The sequence below is a fragment of the Dreissena polymorpha genome, chromosome 15 (genome assembly GCF_020536995.1).
Source record: "Dreissena polymorpha isolate Duluth1 chromosome 15, UMN_Dpol_1.0, whole genome shotgun sequence".
Classification (NCBI taxonomy): Eukaryota; Metazoa; Mollusca; class Bivalvia; order Myida; family Dreissenidae; genus Dreissena; species Dreissena polymorpha.
In genome coordinates, this window is record NC_068369.1 from 65,402,129 (window position 1) to 65,423,126 (window position 20,998).

At 38.5% G+C, this 20,998-nt stretch overlaps 1 protein-coding gene across 3 annotated transcripts in view; it reads right to left on the reverse strand.

Moving 5' to 3' along the window:
- Positions 1-20,998, reverse strand: part of LOC127859365 (uncharacterized) — a 107,667-nt gene that overhangs the window by 38,600 nt on the left and 48,069 nt on the right. The gene's annotated exons all lie outside the window — the stretch shown is intronic.

The window sequence follows — 20,998 nt, forward strand, 5'->3', positions numbered from 1 at the left end:
AACTGGACTACATGCAATATTTTGTACATATGAGCTGTGCTCAGCCTCTGTGAAAATGTGGTTTAAGGAATGTGCATACAGTATCGTCCCAGATAAGCCTGTGCAGTACGCACAGGCTAATCAGGGACGACACGCTTTTATGATATTTTTCGTTTCAAGACTGTCTCTTCTTAGCAAAAATCAAGTCTGTGTAGAAAGTGTCGTCCCTGATTAGCCTGTGCGCACTTGCACGGTCTAATCTAGGACGACAATTTACGCACATGCATTACACAGAGCACGGTTTATATAAAATCTACCTTCTTTTTCCTAACACAATATAACAGGTTGTGACACCGAGTTTATCATGCTTATCAGTGAACAAAATCATGTTTAATTAAGACGCGTTGTAGGAAAACTGTACTGAATGAGTCGTGTTTTCAGAAAACTGGGCATAATGCATGTGCTTAAAGTGTCGTCCCAGATTAGCCCGTACAGTCCGCACAGGCTAATCAGTGACGACACTTTCCGCCTAAATTGGATTTTTTCTAAGAAGAGACTTCATAAACGAAAAATGTCATAAAAACGGAAAGTGTCGTCACTGGTTAGCCTGTGCGAACTGTACAGGCTAATCTGGGACGACACTTTACGCACATGCATTATGCGCAGTTTTCCTAGAACGCGACTCTAATTCATTTGCGAAAATTGTCGATCGTTTTTATTGATGTTAACATAATGGAAGCACACAATGGTATGATCAAAATCTGCCATTTTGCGAATTCTCGGGTCTACATTATTAAATATTACCAATTACTAGTATCTGAAATCAACTAGGATACGGTCGTAAGAAATACTGATCTAAGTATGTAAAGCATTTTGGAAGTTCCACGAAAATATCATCTGAGTTGCATGTGATTTTGGCAGGAACCTGTGAGCCTACAGAAGAAGCTGTGCGGCAAGGCTGAAGCTATATAGAAGACCACCCGTTTCAGCCACGTCTCCGGACTTCAAATATAGCGGCGATCAAGAAAAAGGAGAAATTCTCAACATATTTTTTAACACGCACATCTGTAATAGGAGTATGGAGTTCGGTCGTAGTTTCATTTATGATGTAGTTATATCTGTGAAATGTCCGATGTTCTTATGGAACATGGACTCACAACGTTGTGTTACTATGCTATCGGTATTTTGCATGTTACAACTGAACGCAAAGTTGTGTAAAAATGTCCAAAAAATGCAAAACACTTCGAAAAGGAATTTCACGATCCATAAAATCAGCCCTTTCATTATCCGGTAATTTTTAAACTATCTTTAATGAAGGATTCATATTTCAATATCGGAATTATTTTCAAAATATTGTTATGTCATCCCTTTCTACGAAACGTGTCTAGCTTCAATAAATAAAAGGCGGCGTAATGACATTATACTCGAAACGTTGAAGCCCCATTAACCCTCGGAAATCAAATAATATTTCGTAAAATAAAGTTAACTCTTTCCCAGTCAGTGTTCCTCATAGCAATAGCCAACATTTCGATGCTAGATGTGGTATGGAAACATAGATTTAACGAGATACAAATTGCTCGTTTTTATTTTGTTTGTGTCAATATATTCCATGTGAATTTCCCGCGACGATATCCAAACATTTACGAGCAAACGCGAGATTGGCTTCGGGCAGCGTCGAAAGCACGATGTTGAGCTCTCTTTATTTTTCGAAATATTTTACGAAATATTCGTTGATTTTGAGTGTTTACGGGGCTTTAGCCGAGCTGGGATTTTAATGAACATCATAAAGCAATCACCGCTATAACTTCGAAATTACAATAATTCTAAATGTTGATTACTACTAGTATATGTGCAATATTTTTAATCATAACGTTTTAGCAACAATACACTTCCGCTACAAACGTGATATGATTTAAAAATGGACTTACAAAAATTATTTCGTCTTAAGCCGCAAGGATAAGTAGTTAAATATCTGGAATGTATAATAATCTAGTAGTTCTCTACGTAGCTTGTTAAAATCATGCGCATGGGGTCAGATTTGGCTACGCCCAAGCGGTAACCTGGTTTATTATGCACTTGTTTAGGAAAAAATAAATTATCTTATCTGAAACTGCAAGGGTCAGTGGTTTAATATTTGGTGTGTAACATCGTTTAGTGGTCCTCTACAAAGTGTGCTTCTGTGGGACCAAAACTGCCCATGCCACGGTGGTCACATGATTAATATAGACTTGTGTAGTAAAAAACCTTTTACAAATCTTTTCTAAAACCGTAAGGTGTAGACGTTTAGTATTTGGTGTGTAACACCATCTAATGGTCCTCTACAAAGATTGTTAAAATCAATCTCATGTGTTCTTAACGGACCACGCTCCGGGTTACGAACGTTATATAGACTGGAACTGTAACTAATTAAAAAAGTATTTAATTAAAACTTGCCAAGCCCATAGGGTTAAACATTTTCAATAGTTTTTCATAGTAAATATTAAAACAAATATCACATGTCAACTAGCTTCAATAGCGAAACAGCAGATAGGATCATGCAAAAAAATTGTTCCAATCGTGCGATTGGGATCAAAACTGACCTCGATATAATTTCTTGAATTGTGTATACACTTATACAATTTATGTAATAATATTGTACAATTAAAGGAAAATCTGAAACAAAAATGTCTGTAGGTGTACTGTTTGGCACATAACATTATTAAGTGGTTGTTTGTTTCACGGCATGTCCTTAGGATCAATATAGCCCTAAGTCTGGGGATGATGCAGTAAAATGATTGAATTTTAATTTATACTAGGTACTAGTATATGATATCAAAGTACGACAATGAAGATTGTTCAAAACATGCCTCACTAAGCGTTTTAGAGCCATTCGTGCCCCTTTTGTTTTGAATTACTGCTTATAATTTCTTTAATTTCAGTCTTGTTTTTACTGGAGCTATTTAGTTCCAATGGTTACATTGATCAATTTTAAACGACGAATAACAAACTTACATTCAAAAATCAGTGAAAAGGTCCTTTTAAACCGCTTTTACGGTTAGCCTGTTAATCAGTTTTAGTTTAGATATATATCAGAAAAAATCGCATGTGGAAATACATGTGTTGAAGAAGCCTTAATTACGTTTCCAATATGTATTATTGCATATAGTGATCGTATGTACGTATTATTAACAAAAAATTGTGTCAAGTCTGTCAGTAAAATACAATCGCTGTGACAAAATTATGCAATCAGAAAATGAAAACGTAATCACAGGTGTATCGGGAATCAAATACTAAATATACATAACCTCGGCAAGCAAAAGGATGGTTCCAAAAATCGAACACTTGTGCTATGTTTATTTCCCCTGAACACCAGTTTTATATTTTCAGCATGCTTTTTATTGAAATGTGGAAATTCCGGAAATGTTTGAGACATGTTGCGGCATGTTTGAAAGTCATATTGTTGATCGGTTCTGTCAGATTGACGTATTGTGAATATCTAAATTGATGAAAATATTAATAAGAAAATTCTGGAAGGGGCTTCTTAACACATTTTAGAGGGAACCTGTTTTCAAGAATAAGAGGAAATGTGTGTCTAAAACAGAGGGGACGTGTTCTAAATAATGAAATGGACTCATTTTTGTTAAGAATCATAGGGAAATTGTTTTCAAAAATAATATGGGACGTGTTTTTAAGAATCAGAGGGGATTTTGTTTTCAAAAATCATATGGGACGTGTTTTCAAAAATCATATGGGACGTGTTTTCATAAATCATATGGGACATGTTTTCAAGAATCAGAGGGGATTTGTTTACAAAAATCATATGTGACGTGTTTTCAAGATTTATAGGTGAATTGTTTACACAAAGCATATGAATCGTGTATCAGAGGGGAATTGTTTACGAAAATCACATGGGACGTGTTTTCAAGAATCATAGGGGACTTTCTTTCAAAAATCAGAAGGAATGAGCTTTCAAATATCAGATGGGAATTATTTCAAAATATCAGAGGTGTGTGTTTCATAATATCAGGTGCTCGCCGACATTTTGCAGATAAATAGGTCCCCATATAGGTAATGGAGAATATATCCAAATAAATATTCCCTTTGTCGAGGTACCAAGTGTATATATCTTCTAAAGGAACCAAATGGACTGTAATAAATCCAAACATTCAAGAAGAACAATATAAAAGTTGATAAAGGAAGTAATGTCATAAATTCGATGACGTATTGTCAGGAGAGGTCAATCGATAAGTGAAATTTCTGTTCGTATTAGATCTGTAAAATGTCATATTATACTAATAGATGTGTACAAGAAACGAATCTCTCATTGTATCCGTATACTAGCCCCGTTTAGCATATTTATTTGATTGTTTTGATGTTATTTTGCATTTGTATTAATTTAGCATAATCTTTAAACGAGTTATATATATATTTTTTTTTAAATCCCCACCCAGACTTTTACACAAGGCAACTGTTGATTAGGCCGCGGAAGAGAACTTTCATTGTAATAAACGTCACAAAGTAACCGAATAATGTATAGTAATGGAAAAAAATGCTTCACATTCTCTGAGTCATATTTGATAATTTGCCTTTCAAAATGCAGATAAATGCACTTTCTCTGGCAAACAGAGCTGCTTTACAATGTATTATGCGAAGTCATTGCTAATTAACTATGTTATGTTTATACAGAGAAAATAGACATACAGACGCATTGAAATACTTTGTTTAAAATGATGATTATCTTTTTTAATGTTTTAACACATTCATAAGCATTTGTGGTTTCAAATGCATGTTACAATCACTTAAAAATATTGTATATTTCGCGTTAAAAAACAACAAGTTTAAAGCACAGTGCTTTTATGAAAAGCACTTTAAATGAGTCGTGTTCTGAGAAAACTGGGCATAATGCATGTGCGTAAAGTGTCGTCCTAGATTAGCCTGTGCAATCCACACAGGCTAATCAGGGACGACATTTTTCGCTTTTATGACATTTTTCGTTTAATTGACGACACTGTACGCGCATGCATTATGCCCAGTTTTCTCAGAACAAGACACAAATATAAGTGTAGGGGAATTAACGCCACTCTGGGCGTTTCGGTCTCAGCGAATCGATTACCTCCCTTAGTATTTCTTTTACTCGGGCAACGTATTAACAAGACTTCAGATTTAAAAAAAACACGTTGGAAAGAAAACAAAAATCTGTTTTGTTTTACTTTTTCTTTCAAACTGCAGAAATGAATGACAAGTGAAGGCATATGTGTATTCCTTGGAATTGCAACGTAATTCTGTATTTATTTCTACAGCTACCGACAGATATGAAACATGATCGGGAGCTATAAGATGTACTCTTCATCCAAACAAAACAATCGAAATGAAATATAACGCAGATATTCGAATCCAATTGCATTTAACGTGTCACCTAATTAAATAGACATCAAAGACATGTCCGACTCCCGTTGTCCGCGCATTAAGAACTTAACACACAGGTTATCACGCAAAACAAGCAAATACATGTAACGTGTACTTCTCCACGTCCGATACACGATGTGCTAGAATTATCAACAGTGTAGACAATAACTACTTTAAAGGGACTTTACGTCCGTATTTATAAAATTAATTTTTTGTTGTCTTGTCTTTGTCTTTTCTTTTCTCTATACACTAAAGGACCCAGTGGTCGGCCCAAACCCCGTACAACTTACATTTGCGGACCTTACATATTTTATTATCACGGTTGTCCAATTTAATACAGTTACCCAAGCACAAAGTGTCTATTTTTTTCACAAAACAGCCAAGCCACACCTATAATCGAAGACAAAATGCACCAAAATACCCAAGTGAAAACAAGTATACGCGCAAGCTGGTGATTTTTTTATAACGTTTTATTAAGTTGTACTGTGTACACAAAATACTTTCTGTGTTTCCCACAACACAACACTCCGACGGAAACGGACAGTGCGCATTGACCGACAAGATTAAATCTTTATCCATGCTTCCTGAGTAGAGTAAGAGTGGGGCATAATTGTCAATAACAAACAGTGCTTCAAACAAACTTATTATGCCCCCCGTTGCTTGTATGTATAACGAAATGTATGGCTGGACGGGAATAAATGTGAGCACATATACCATGCGTAATATGTAGCTTACTTTTTGTTAAAACTTCTTTCACTAGCGATCTTTTCTAAAACATTTAGATACTTAAAACGATGATTTTGTTGTTATTTTACAGATACGGATTAATCAAAATGCCACGATTTTTTATAGGCATATACGCATCAATAGTTTGGTAACAAAAACACGTTATTTGAACCCTTCGCTAATCATTAAAAACTAAACGGTGAATCAGCACAACAGATATAAAAAGGACATATACATTTCATCTTACTTCATCTTAAAATCTCAAGGTATGGTCTGTGTCGCCAAAATATCGAGTGTCAAAATATTATGTGTGCTTATCAATTATATTTCTATAACATATAAGAAATTATGAGAGAATAAAAAAAATAACTACGTAAACTTAGTTATACGGATATTTAACCCCAATAATTTACTGTTCACTACACAGACCAGAATAAGAAGCCGATAATTTTCTAAACGGCAGTTAGAATACTATTTTAAACAGTATTACTGTTTGCTTACACTATTGTTTATGTTATATTGAACTATTCACAATAAAATATAATATGCCATGGGATTTTTGCATGGATCATAATTATTCGTATTGATTTGATAAACACTTAAAAGCTTTGCATTTCTAAGTAATAATAATCAACTGGATTAAATTTAAGATTACACAGAAAATGTTTGCTTTCTTTTGTTGTATAACTTTCGAAAATATCCAGCAAAGGCGAATCTCAAATTGACACAAGTTATCAGCGTTGTGTATTTTTCTGAACAGATTGTGTAATGTAGTTTATTGTTGTTGGGGTTTTGAAATGTGTCTTATCAGCGGATATATCTCAAGTTGTTTATGGCTGTCACAGTGTGATATCCGATATTCTATTAGAAATCCCCCAATCAAATAAAGTTTGTTTTATAATTATTCATCGCTATCATATTAGGGCCTAACACAGGGGTGGAGCACCATGTCGATCCAAAGTCCCACCGCGCCCCTTTTTATCTACGCATGCTCTTGTTTTGATTTCATCACATCATTATAACGGAAGTAGTATTTGAATACATGATATTAGAAATCTTGCAAGAATCCGTTCTGTGGCGATAAGTTTGAACAGAACAACGTAGTCATATTCAACGCGATCTTACTGTAGTATTACAATCAAATTAATCAAACATAAATTGATGTTTATTTCCGGCATTTGCGTTAAACAAAGAAAAGACAAATATATTTTCATCGATTCATATTCCCTACCTGATTGTCATATTGAGCAATAGATTCTTTGCTGTCCGAGTCACTTTCAGAAAAAAATCTTACTGACAATCACTAAATTTCGTTTCATACATGTAATGTTCAAAAGAAAATTCTTCATAATCTCTATAATAGTCCATTTTAGTTTATTGTTCTTACAAAAGTTGCGATAAATTTCGCACCCAATTCCATTTTATGCCGGTTCGTAAATGCCGGCGAATGAACACTGGGCCAACATACGTCACTATCAGTTTGTATAAAAAATAGCGAGTAGATCGGAATATGTGAAAATTCGCGACTTTGTCATGTTCGTTCTCACTAATAACACCCCTATTGAATCGAAACGAGGTGCCAAAACGTGTTTATTTCCAATTAATTTGATAAAATAGTGTTTTAAGGGTTTTGAAAAGCATGTAATTTCACATTTAAACCACAATTCTAGTCTTTCACAAGAAATGTAACCTTATGTTGTTGTTTTTAATTCTAATTTATAAATTTTACATGGGTACTCGAGCACGGAAACTTTCAAATATCTGTGTTACTTATTTATCTTGATATGTAAAAATGATCGAAAGCAGCATAAATTAACAGAACGTTTACATGAAATACCAATTAAGACATCACCAAAACAAGGAAGTGTCGGTCTTCTTATCGCAAACAAACAAATGAGCCGTGCTCCGTTTTATGCATGTGCGTAAAGTGTCGTCCCAGATCAGACTTCACAGTCCGCACAGGCTAATCAGGGACGACACTTTCCACCTTAACTTGATTTTTGCTAAGAAGAGACTATCTTGAAATATACAATATCATAAAAGCGGAAAGGGTCGCCCCTGATTAGCCTGTGCTAACTGCACAGGTTAATCTTGGACGACACTTTAGACACATGCATTAAACCCCTTTTTCACAGAGCGAGGCCCAAATGTTTGCAAGTCTAACGTGCAACTATAAAAATAGTTTAAAGCATGGATACCGTTTCAGAAATCAGCGGAAGTAAGTAACGGTTCGATGAATTAAGTTGTGGAAACGCAAACATTAATAAAAAAAGTTACGATTAAGCCGAAACCATACATACGTATGTGTGTTTTGAGCCCTCAAATTCAGCGACCTACACTCATAGATGAAATTTGAATTGCTCCACTTTGCATTACAGGATATCGTTTCTATTGACGGAAATAGGGCCTATTGCCCTTTATCGCATACACACGCCTATTCCCAAAAGAATCCTTCCCTGATCAAATCAAAACATTTGTTCTTATGATAACTCATCAAAATTATCAAATGTTTACGACTGAAAAACAAGGTCAGAAGCCACATTGATTAGACTGAAAAGAAAGGCCACTTGTATTATACAAACATCAAAATGGCTGCTTATGTTCTCAACTCGTGGACCTAGCGTTTGTCCCTTATTTGTTATCTGTGGAGTTTATTCGTAATTCCAGATGTGCACCCATATTTATATATATGTATGGTATGTAAGCATGAGTTTACTAAGAATTCTAACATATCCCTAAGTCACGGCGCATTAATCACTCTATTCCTTGGTTACTATCTGAATTTGTTGCAGGAAGCCGTTACTGATCTAATCTATCTTTTGTATTTTTAGTAACCTGTTATTGTTTATTTCGACATTTTGGTCAGTATACGAGAGTTATAAGTTATTTAATAATTTCTGGAGTTATTTGAGGCGTGACATAGTGATCCCGAGCATTGAAAGTAACGACATGACTTTAATACTTGTAACATAGCATCGTCCGTCTTGTGTCGTGTCGTATTGGCGCTGACTTACTCTCTTTAAAATGGCCGCAATCAAACAAGCCTAACGTTTTTCGTCTTGTGTCGTGTCGTATTGGCATTGACGCACTTACGGCTCAGTGATCATGAACATTGAAAGTAACGACATGACTTTAATACTTGAACCATATCATCGTCCGTCTTGTGTCGTGTCGCATTGGCGCTGACTTACTCTCTTTAAAATGGCCGCAATCAAACAAGCCTCACGTTTTTCGTCTTGTGTCGTGTCGTATTGGCATTGACGCACTTACGGCTCAGTTAAAAGAGCGGACAGAGCGCTGTACTTCAAATCCTTGCATCGCGAATTCGATCCCGGCCCGGCCATATATTTTATTTGGGAATCGGTCTTCTATACATTTCTACAGCCAATAACTCTGATTCAAGTAGAGAAGATGTTCGTTAATGATATATGTATGTGAACATAGTAATGGTAACACAGCTACCCAAGTTGTTTCGTGTCGTCTAGGCGAAACTCTTGAAGCTATTCAACATGCATCACATATATTACTTGGATTATTTGCTTGCACGTTGATTATATCTCGCAAAAGAACGCTCACTGTGGTTTATATTGAGTCCAATTGGTAACTAAAAGTGCATTCTGCGTCTTTTATTACTTGCCATATAATGCTCCACCTTTCGTAGTATACTGTTACAACATTACAAATAGACTTTACAAAACTGTTGTGTCCATTTCCTGTATCAGGAACCATTTCATTATGCTATCATTTGGGCTTGCTGTTTGTCTTTATTTTATGTTCTGATATTATTTGCGTACATGGTCGTAAATTAGTAGTTATTATGTTATGCAAATAGTTCAAAACGATATACAATTGTATTCCATAAAAATAAACACAATAGCAGATATAACGATAGCGAATGTCATTTATCTTGACAGGAGGGTCTCAGTCCTCATTGACAACCGTTACGATATCTGCTCTTTCAGACTGGGCGATGAAAAGATTAACAGGTGGGTACGAACAACAACTCATTTACGAGTATGTTGAGAAAACAGTCAAGTAATGGCATATTTTCTGTAACTCAGTTAACAAATGTACTAACTGCTTGTCATCGGATGGCGAATAAAAATATATGATTGAACTTATATATTTGCTTAAGACAACTGCGTCAAGAAGGTCGTTCTCAGAAGACATGTGTTGTCTGTAACACAATGGAAGCAGGTAATATGTAACACTTTTTCTGTTTAGTCATCATTGTCCTAGTAACTAGAGATACATGGTCACTGGCGAAATACATTGTGGACAACAATGACGTACATTCGACCATATCTGGCGGTCAAAATAGTGTTAATTATACACGAACTGCCTTATATAAACAGCTTATATAAACAGGTTAAATAAGCCTAAATAGTTAGAAATAATTTAACGACCAGAAAGTGATGGACATTGTTATAACCCGTTTATAGTTATATTTTTTATGGTTATGAGTTTATGTCAAAGTGATGAATAAGGCTGTTTACTCCTTAAAACAAGTGGGTCGACGCCAAGGTTACCATTTTTGTATAAAACGGACCGTGTTAGAACCTCTAGTCTGAGCCACGGTCGATAGAGAATCGCACAATATACTTCCCAATTTCTGGCTTCACGGGAAAGTGCTTGAGACGGACATTTGTTTTTCTGGATGGATTATATTTGTGTTGGAGTATCTTGTTTATTTTTGTCTCTATCTAGTATCAATTATTTAATAAGGATAATATACTGAACAATATAATCTATACGATCATTTAACCAAGAATAAAAGTTGGTATATTTTACAAAAAGACTTGTTGCCTTATTACTTTGCAAACTTGATGGGTAGTTAAACGAACCTGGGACATTTAAGTCAAAACAAAAAAATTACACAACGCGACTTAAACGAACTTAGAGAACCAATAGATTACATAAGGCAGAAGTGCCACAAATAATTCTTACATACCGCTCAGTAATAACAAAAATGGAGGGACTCGCGGAGTTTGAAACGCATACAAAGTGAAGAAAGATCGACAACTGTAACTGTGATGTCTTCTCTAACACATAGTTTAAATTAAGTTGTAAGAACTTATGAAATACTCATTATGAATGAAATAATTAAGAAAACAGTTATGGTAACGTTTACGTGTAATTACATCATTAATGTAATTCATCAATACTATGTGGTATTCATTCAATTGTACGCGTGTGTTACTCCCCCGGCTATGATTTTACAGATCTCTCCGACACCTAGTCACACACACAGAGCCAAGAGTATAAGTACCGGATATAGATCACCGGGTACACGAAGTAACACACCACGTAAATAGGATGGGTACCAGAAAATGCGACTTATCGACTTATAAGCAACTACCTCGATCAGCCAGAATCCCGCAATTCTAAAACGATAAATTATCGTGCGAAAGTACAACACCGAAGTATTCAGAATATTGTTTCAGTTAATTCAGCCCGGGTCGGCAACTATTAATGACGTCACCGCGATTGTTCATTTATGCGGAGAACATCAGTTCGAACTCTGAGATTTGCGTATAGCTTGTTGGAAATATATCAAGACACTTCTAGAATGCGGATGCGAAACAGACAATCTTGTACGATCCAGAGCGTACCATAGTCATCGAAATTAGCAAGCTTTTGTTGATGTTGTAAATTTCTTTGTCTTGATAATTACTCTCATTTTTTTATGAATAAACCTCATTGAAATAATTATAATGGGGGAAAAGTAGGGAATTTTGACATTTATCAGAACAAGTATAACCGTGTAGTAATAATAAAAAAGGGACACCATAAATGTGTTTGGCTTTTATATGAATTGCTTTTTATTACACATTTAGGCGATACGAAATCCACATTGCCATTACACCGTCAGTGATTCTTCAAGAGAGTCAGCTGTTTGAGTCAACGACGACTCCCTTGTTATTTGTAACCCCAACAATATGAATCATTTCGCAACTTAAAGAATTGTTTCCGTGATGCGGTAGTCGCTCACATTTTTTAATAGAAATTTCTTGTAAACATATGATGGGGGTTACGGTTGTGAACTGAAAATCACAATCCACGAAACATCAATAAAGCTAATAATGATTTATCAGATGGCTTACCTGCGTTAACATCGTATTTTACAACCATATTCAAGAATGTACAACACCAATATATACGCTTATGGGTTTTTAGTTCATTATTATTTTACAATCATTAATTTAATAAATACTGCATATATATTGGAAAATATTACGCCGTATCATCCGTCGATGACTGTCATTATTTATTTGAGTGAATGTGTGGTCTTTAGTACAGCCATGGTACACGTGTAATTTTAGTTTGTTAGTTCATTATTACTGTAACATTGCGTCTACAATATCATTCAGATCATTTACAGAACAGCCCTCCTGGATCATTCGTTGTCGCACCTCTATCAATAGCTCTTTACGGCGAAAACGTATCGATTTCAGCACGAAATCCGAGTTATACAACAACGCGTTCTCACATCTACATTTCGCTATTCTTTTCAGCGTCTCGAGACACAACATCTCCAGCTCCATCCTTTTCTTGCTGTACCACAACATAGGCTCCGGGGACCCGACAATAGCCTTTCGTATCTTCTCCAATCTAAGTACTACCCCGGGACCTTCTTCTAGCATGTCCGTGATATCTGCTACCCATTTACGATGCAGCTTATTGTTTATATCACATGCTTCCATTAAATTTCGTTCAGGAATCATGTAATACGGCATATGTTTTTTGGCAATTGCAGTCCTTAGTTCTCTCAGACCGTCATGCAGCCAGTGAAGCAAACTGTATGCACTAAAGCGTGTCTGTGGGGTACGTTCAGCTTGCCATAAAACTATGTTTTTCAGTATATATGACGTTATTTCTTTATTTGTTGGTTTGATTATATCTTTGATGATCATTTTTAGTATAACATAAACTTTCGCCTGAGTATCATTAAGGTTGCTTACGAGTTCTGCCTCACCGCTGTTAAAGTTAATCCTCCATTCCATGTGCTTGAATTCACTCCCCTTAAATCCTACCGGTGTTAGAATCGCTCCTAATGTTACGACTTTTTGAACTATGACTGGTGACGGCCAATGACGGGGTCTGGCAGCCCATCTGTGTAGGACACTTGGGCATAAACAGCGTAGTGCGAGTACGTTGTCTGTATGCAAAGACCCTCCAATTGTTTGCGGTAATGACGGCCCCACGCTTTTTTGTTGCACCACTTCGCGTTGACCGGTAGTAACAGGGAGCGACGAAAATTCATCTAACAATAAACTACTGCTCAATAGAACGTCCCCGTTTCCATTATCACACAGAGCATTGTGTATTATTTCGTAACACCTAGACGTTCGTCTCTCTAAGAAAAGTATGCAGTGTCCTGGATATACATTTGTATCCATCCTGTACACTTGTAAGTCGTCTGGTATGCTGTAAAGATTGATACCAGCTTCCAAACAGATGACATTTTTCAGCAAGAATAGATTGTCATGATCGCTTTCTAAATAGCAGGTCAGCCCTTCTGCCTTACTGCCAGCTGTGATTGAAGTTACCGGTATATTTCTTAGTTCTGCATTTCTCAGTCTGTCACACTCCCTGTACCTCGCAACGCGCCACCGTCTCATCTCCTCGCCGTATCCCAGCCGGGTCATTATAGTACAGATCTCAACAGACACACTCTCTACATAATTCTGAAAACAAAATAGGACGTTCTTTATGTTGGTTTAAGATGCGTGATTAAAGATTATTTAAATTATACGCATATAAAAAACAACACATTCCGAAGTTGGTTATAATATTTTTTTCAGATAATATAAAGTTGTGTGTATTTATAATGAAAAATAGTGTCTACAGGTATGCATTTCCACAGCAAACGTCATTATTAAACAATATCATAAATAAAATGTGAACATACATGAGTAAGTCATTTTTGAATTATTTGTTGATCATTGTGTCTATTTGAATACATGTTTGAACATTAAGTGACACATTTAGTGTTGATAAACACACCGATTGTTTTATGGGTATTTTTAATACATATATTGACGTTTAATACTATAACAGTATTATATGTGTAGTAGTAATGAATATGTATGTTCAGTTTTATCATTGAATGCTCGTGTTCATGTTTTTTGTTGAAAGGTATGTAGAGTAAAGACAAAAACGCGTTCCTGAATGATAGCTTTGAAAACAGACTAAAATTTAAATTAGACTCGAAGTTATTATATGTTATTAAATTATTCTGGATTCACTGTGGCGTCAAGGCGCAATAAATCCGGCCCAGCTTTGTGCGTGACGTTAATATTAAAAAACCTCGACTCATATTATGGCACGCATAATTAGACTGATTCATGTGAAGATGGTGTACCATATAAAGCTTATTTAAAGGTAGTATATACGTATAACATAATACACAGTAAACGAAGACAGTCATCATCGCAGTTTTCATATTGAATGGGTATGGATGTTAATTTAAGTCCTGTCTGAAACCCCAGCTAAAAACATTATTAGCATACTATTTTAGGTGACATTCGGAAGATATACATATGAAAGTCGGCTTGAGACTCATTTAAAACGCACAGAAATATAATACATACCTCACTTAAAAGAACATCAATATTATATACAATATTATTGTTCTTCTGTTTTTGACTTAAACAGGAATCAGTGCAGTATAACTGGGATTTCTGTAATTATACGACTGGGAATTAAAACTTTTACGTTAGCGCTTGAACAATTTAAGCCACACACTTTGCCTCTGACCTTGAAATAAAATACATGTTCATCAATACATAAAGATGAAATTTGCAAGTGTCCATTAATGTTAATCTTTCATCTATTAAGTATATACACTATTTTCCTTTTCCTTTTTTTCTAATTTGAAGCACGTGTTCATACGAATCTTCGATTACTACTTCTATGGCTATACACACCCTAAACGTATGTGTTTTTGACTGGATATGTATGTTACACGAATTGTACATGAATGTCATATGAATGTATATATTACTATGGCAAAAATAAAACGTCTGCACACAAAAAAACACTTTCAAAACAAGTCCTGTTAATCATTAAGTATACGCTACATCAAAATGTATGTGTTACTGCAGTTTGTTTCACTTTTGAGCACCAATCGAGAAAATAGTTATACCGAGTTGAATTTTGTACATTCCGATGGATCTTGTTATACCGAGTTGAATTTCGTACACTTCGATGGATCTTGTTATACTGAGTTGAATTTCGAACATTTCGATGGATCTTGTTATACCGAGTTGAATTTCGTACATTTCGATGGATCTTGTTATACCGAGTTGAATTTCGTACATTTCGATGGATCTTGTTATACCGAGTTGAATTTCGTACATTTCGATGGATCTTGGTATACCGAGTTGAATTTCGTACATTTCGATGGATCTTGTTACGAGTAACCATTGAAGTCACTAACGTTAATATTGAAATAACAAACACGACCATCTAAAATGATCACTAGCATTTGCACAAAATACTGTTTTGAAAGACAAATGATTGTTTTAGCTTGTTCATTGGCAACATTAATTTAAATATTGTAATAGTGATTTGCCATGTCTTCGACTTGCGCCAGTACATTTTACTCGTTCCATTTACACGTTCTTTCAATTGTTTTAAAATTCGGTTATATCTATCAATACATATATCTACGTTCAATAGTATATTTTCAAAATTAACCTATGCAAATTCATATTTAAAACAAAAATTAAGAAGTAAAAGTTTGTAAAACACAATCGCTATTTCGTTTCCTTTTTAATTCATTGTTAAATATTAACATCGATTTATTTTTATCGATAACAAACGAAAGTTGAGTACAATACATATCACTAGCTTAGCGCTCAAATCATAGAATATTCCTGAGACATACTGTTGTACAAAATGCTGTGTCTGGGAATGTTTTCAGCCTCTGATTTACCTGAGAGTGACGACTGTACGGGCTGATGTGTCTAGGGACGTTTCCAGTCTCTGATTTACCTGAAAGTGACGACTGTACAGATTGCTGTGTATGAGAACACTCCCAGTCTTTGGTTTACCTGAGAGTGACGACTGTACGGACTGATGGGTCTGGGAATGCTTCCAGTCTAAGATTTACCTGAGAGTAACGACTATACGGACTGATGTGTCTGGGAACACTTCCAGTCTCTGGATTACCTGAGAGTGCCGACTGTACGGACTGATGGGTCTTGGAACGCTTCCAGTCTCTAATTAACCTGAGAGTAACGACTGTACGGACTGATGTGTCTGGGAACACTTCCAGTCTTTGGATTACCTGAGAGTGCCGACTGTACGGACTGATGGGTCTGGGAACACTTCCAGTCTCTGATTAAACACGAGAGTGACGACTGTACAGACTGCTGTGTATGGGAACGCGTCCAGTCTCTGATTTATCCGAGAGTGACGACTGTACGGACTGATGTGTCCGGGAACGCTTCCAGTCTCTGATTTACCTGAGAGTGACGACTGTACAGACTGATGGGTCTAGGGACGCTTCAAGTCTTTGATTTACCTGAGAATGACGTTTGTATGGACTGATGTGTGTTGGAACGCTTCCAGTCTCTGATTTACCTGAGAGTGACGACTGTACAGACTGCTGTGTATGGGAACACTTCAAGTCTCTGATTTACCTGAGAGTGACGACTGTACAGACTGATGGGTCTGGAAACGCTTCCAGTCTCTGATTTACCGGAGATTGACGACTATACAGACTGCTGTGTATGGGAACGCTTCCAGTCTCTGATTTACCTGAGAATGACGGAAGTACGGACTGGTGGGTCTGGGAACGCTTCCAGTCTCTGATTTACCTGAGAGTGACGACTGTACGGACTGATGGCTCTAGGGACGCTTTCACTCTCTGATTTATCCGAGAGTGACGACTGTACGGACTGATGTGTCTGGGAACGCTTCCAGTCTCTGATTTACCTGAGAGTGACGACTGTACAGACTGATGGGTCTAGGAACGCTTGCAGTCTATGATTTACCTGAGAGTGACGACTGTACGGACTGATGTGTATGAGAACGCTTCCAGTCTCTGATTTACCTGAGAGTGACGACTGCAAAGGCTGCTGTGTATGGGAACGCTTCTTGTCTTTCATTTACCTGAGAGTGACGACTGTACAGACTGCTGTGTATGGGAACGCTTCCAGTCTCTGATTTACCTGAGGGTGACGACTGTACAGACTGCTGTGTATGGGAACGCTTCCAGTCTCTGATTTACCTGAGAGTGACGACTGTACGGACTGATGTGTCTGGGAACGCTTCCAGTCTCTGATTTACCTGAGAGTGACGACTGTACAGGCTGCTGTGTATGAGAACGCTTCAGGTCTCTGATTTACCTGAGAGTTATGACTGTACGGATTGATGTGTATGGGAACGCTTTCAGTCTCTGATTTACCTGAGAGTGACGACTGTACAGACTGCTGTGTATGGGAACGCTTTCAGTCTCTGATTTACCTGAGAGTGATGACTGTACGGACTGATGTGTATGGGAACGCTCTCAGCCTCTGATTTACCTGAGAGTGATGACTGTACGGACTGATGTGTATGGGAACGCATCTTGTCTCTCATTTACCTAAGAGTGACGACTGTACAGACTGATGTGTATGGGGACGCTTTCAGTCCCTGATTTACCTGAGAGTGACGACTGTACAGACTGATGGGTCTAGGAACACTTCCAGTCTCTGATTTACCTGAGAGTGACGACTGTACAGACTGATGGGTCTGGGAACGCTTTCAGTCTCCGATTTACCTGAGAGTGACGACTGTACGGACTGATGGGTCTAGGAACGCTTCCAGTCTCTGATTTACCTGAGAGTGACGACTGTACGGACTGATGTGTCTGGGAACACTTCCAGTCTCTGATTTACCTGAGAGTGACGACTGTGCAGACTGATGTGTCTGGGAACACTTTCAGTCTTTGATTTACCTGAGAGTGACGACTGTACGGACTGATGGGTCTGGGAACACTTCCAGTCTCTGATTTACCCGAGAATGACGACTGTACGGACTGATGGGTCTAGGAACACTTCCAGTCTCTGATTTACCCGAGAGTGACGACTGTACGGACTGATGGGTCTGGGAACACTTCCAGTCTATGATTTACCTGAGAGTGACGACTGTACAGACTGATGGGTCTAGGAACACTTCCAGTCTCTGATATACCTGAGAGTGACGACTGCTCGGACTGATGGGTCTGGGAACACTTTCAGTCTCTGATTTACCTAAGAGTGACGACTGTTCGGACTGATGGGTCTGGGAACACTTTCAGTCTCTGATTTACCTGAGAGTGACGACTGTACGGGCTGATGTGTCTGGAAACTATTCCAGTCTCTGATTTACCTGAGAGTGACGACTGTTCGGACTGATGGGTCTGGGAACACTTTCAGTCTCTGATTAACCTGAGAGTGACGACTGTACGGACTGATGTGTCTGGAAACACTTCCAGTCTCTGATTTACCTGAGAGTGACGACTGTACAGACTGATGGGTCTGGGAACACTTCCAGCCTCTGATTTACCTGAGAGTGACGACTGTACGGACTGATGTGTCTGGGAACGCTTCCAGTCTCTGATTTAACTGAGAGTGACGACTGTACAGACTGATTGGTCTGGGAACGCTTCCAGTCTCTGATTTACCTGAGTGTGACGATTGTACGTACTGATGGGTCTGGGAACGCTTCCAGTCTTTGATTTACCTGAGTGTGACGACTGTACGGACTGATGTGTCTGGGAACACGTCCAGTCTCTGATTTACCTGAGTGTGACGACTGTACGGACTGATGGGTCTAGGAACGCTTCCAGTCTCTGATATACCTGAGAGTGACGATTGTACGGACTGATGGGTCTAGGAACGCTTCCAGTCTCTGATTTACCCGAGTGTGACGAATGTACGGACTGATGTGTCTGGGAACACTTCCAGTCTCTGATTTACCTGAGTGTGACGACTGTACGGACTGATGGGTCTGGGAACACTTCCAGTCTCTAATTTACCTGAGAGTGACGACTGTATGGACTGATGGGTCTAGGGCCGCTTCCAGTCTCTGATTTACCTGAGAGTGACGACTGTACGGACTGATGGGTCTAGGAACATTTCCAGTCTCTGATATACCTGAAAGTGACGATTGTCGGACTGATGGGTCTAGGAACGCTTCCAGTCTCTGATTTACCTGAGAGTGACGACTGTACGGACTGATGGGTCTAGGAACGCTTCCAGTCTCTGATTTACCTCAGAGTGACGACTGTACAGACTGATGTGTATGGGAACGCTTGCAGTCTCTGATTTACACGAGAGTTACGACTCTACGGACTGATGTGTTTTGGAACGCTTTCAGCCTCTGATTTACCTGAGAGTTACGACTCTACGGACTGATGTGTCTGGGAACGCTTCAAGTCTCTGATTTACCTGAGAGTGACGACTGTACGGACTAATGTGTGTGGGAACACTTCCAGTCTCTGATTTACCTGAGAGTGACGACAGTACAGACTGCTGTGTCCGGGAACACTTCCAGTCTCTGATTTACCTGAGAGTGACGACTGTACGGACTGATGTGTCTGGGAACACTTCCAGTCTCTGATTTACCTGAGAGTGACGACTGTACAGACTGATGGGTCTGGGAACACTTCCAGTCTCTGATTTACCTGAGCGTGACGACTGTACGGACTGATGGGTCTGGGAACGCTTGCAGTCTCTGATTTACCTGAGAGTGACGACTGTACGGACTGATGGGTCTGGGAACGCTTTCAGCCTCTGATTTACCTGAGAGTGACGACTGTACGGACTGATGGTGTCTGGGATCGCTTTCAGCCTCTGATTTACCTGAGAGTGACGACTGTACGGACTGATGGGTCTGGGAACGCTTTCAGCCTCTGATTTACCTGAGAGTGACGACTGTACGGACTGATGGTGTCTGGGAACGCTTCCAGCCTCTGATTTACCTGAGAGTGAAGACTGTACGGACTGATGGGTCTGGGAACGCTTCCAGTCTCTGATTTACCTTCGAGTGACGACTGTACGGACTGATTGGTCTGGGAACACTTCCAGTCACTGATTTACCTGAGAGTGACGACTGTACGGACTGATGGGTCTGGGAACGCTTTCAGCCTCTGATTTACCCGAGAGTGACGACTGTACGGACTGATGGGTCTGGTAACGCTTCCAGTCTCTGATATACCTGAGAGTGACGACTGTACGGACTGATGTGTCTGGGAACACTTTCAGTCTCTGATTTACCCGAGAGTGACGACTGTACAGACTGCGGTGTATGGGAACGCTTTCAGTCTCTGATTTACCTGAGAGTGACGACTGTATGGACTGATGGGTCTAGGAACACTTCCAGTCTTTAATTTACCTGAGAGTGACGACTGTACATACTGATGGGTCTGGGAACACTTCCAGTCTCTGATTTACCTGAGAGTGACGACTTTACAGACTGATGGGTCTGGGAACACTTCCAGTCTCTGATTTACCCGAGAGTGACGACTGTACAGACTGCTGTGTCTAGGAACGCTTCCAGTCTCTGATTTACCTGAGAGTGACGACTGTACAGACTGCTGTGTCTGGGAACACTTCCAGTCTCTGATTTACCTGAGAGTGACGACTGTACAGACTGATGGGTCTGGAAACGCTTCCAGTCTCTGATTTACCCGAGAGTGACGACTCTACTGACTGATGGGTCTAGGGACGCTTCCAGTCTCTGATTTACCCGAGAGTGACGACTGTACAGACTGATGTGTCTGGGAATGCTTCCAGTCTCTGATTTACCTGAGAGTGATGACTGTACAGACTGCTGTGTCTGGCAACACTTTCAGTCTCTGATTTACCCGAGAGTGACGACTGTACAGACTGCGGTGTATGGGAACGCTTCCAGTCTCTGATTTACCTGAGAGTGA